This window comes from Sinocyclocheilus rhinocerous, unplaced genomic scaffold, assembly GCF_001515625.1.
Source record: "Sinocyclocheilus rhinocerous isolate Xijiao unplaced genomic scaffold, SAMN03320098_v1.1 scaffold2232, whole genome shotgun sequence".
Classification (NCBI taxonomy): domain Eukaryota; kingdom Metazoa; phylum Chordata; class Actinopteri; order Cypriniformes; family Cyprinidae; genus Sinocyclocheilus; species Sinocyclocheilus rhinocerous.
In genome coordinates, this window is record NW_015662925.1 from 283,676 (window position 1) to 285,326 (window position 1,651).

A 1,651-nucleotide genomic window follows, 5' to 3' on the forward strand; every position below is an offset into this window, starting at 1 on the left:
CGGTTAATGTTCTGTTGGTGTGCTTTTGTCCCTAAAAACTAAATTAAAGTTCTATTTCGGAATTTCTTACTAGCAGATCAGTTAACGCGTGATCTCTACAAGTGATACTTCAACCCAAAAATGGAAATTCTGTCATCATTTACTCACTCTCAAGTCATTCCAATTTGCATTATTGATCACAGAATGGAGTATAAAGTTAATATGTAATTTCTAGTGTCATAGAATTGCAAAACTAAAATGGCTTCCCAAAAAACTGCCCTTGTCTGTCATTGGTTGGCCAAAAAGATAATGCCGCCCCAATCTCACGCCACTGGTGGAGGAACTTTTGCTCTGTTGAGGGTCAGGACGGTCAAACAAACAGCAACGTTTTGATAGCACCACAAAGTCACAGTGTTTACACTCTTTAGGGAAATCAACCTATCAAGCTGTCTCTGTATATTAACCTGGGATTGGAGAAAGTACTTTAAAATCTCCTAAATATAAAGCTTAGGCAGGCACCTTTAAGAAATCTCAAGCATTAGTTCGATGGCATGCCATATTTGGGACCATTCCTTCTTAGTAAACATTTTCAGCTGTGAACCTCAATAACCTCTTCTTGGCGAACGACAAAATAAGGGCGCTTGCCCTGAAACACGAAAATGTGAAAATAGACAGTGCTTCTCTTGGGACCCAAAGAATTAATTACTTCCCTAGAGCTACTAAACCGCAATTATATCAGACATAATTGGTTGAATTCAGGTCAAGATAAAGTTATCCTCCGCAAGATGTCGGTATATGATGCAAGTCTGGTCTAGCCATGAAATTGGGGACATCAGGCTAAGCACTTTTTATAACTCGGGTTGTGTGCCAAACAGCATACATCTATACTACGCATGCAGTGTATAGCATGGACACAGTGTGCAGTATGTGACTTTTCAATTGTGTAACATAATATCAACCATGATTTTCACTATTACTCGTTTCATTGGTTTGCCAAGAGTGTTTTCGCATTTAAAAATGCTAAATGACCATGTATATTTCCAAGGCTCCACTCACTGAATGAAATATGATGAGTTCATGTGGCAACAATGCAGCATGCTACTCTTACAGTTTCACATATTTAAAATAAAAAAGTATGCAATGATAACTCTTAAGTGATACATTTCGTCCTCCTACGTCATAGGGCAACTTCTGTGATGGATGACGTAGTGCGGTGGGGGGGGTTCCAACAACAAAACTGAGGACACTATCTAGGGAATAAAACTGCATTGCTATAGCAACCCAATTTGCAAACCATCCGATGATCACAATGAAAAGTTTCGCACATAGGCTACTTTTAACTGCAATTTACACAATTTACGCAAATTCAAACTTTCGCGAAACTTTTCGTAAAGAAAACGAAGAAAAACTTTCCGGCTGTGATTTGGCAAAAGAAAACACCGCCAGGTAAATATTTTCGTGTCTGGTGTCAAAACGCCGCAATCTTTCAGAAATCGTTTTATCGACAACACTTCGCGCAAAGTATTTACTGAAGTGTTTACTGACGCCGCGGATCGCGTGTTTATTCTGCGCTGTCATCTACAGTTTATAGTTCGCACAGTATCGCAGCAGCCTTACGTGGCTTGCGCGAAAGCTTGCATCTGATCAAAGCAGGGGGAGTAAATGTCTTTCG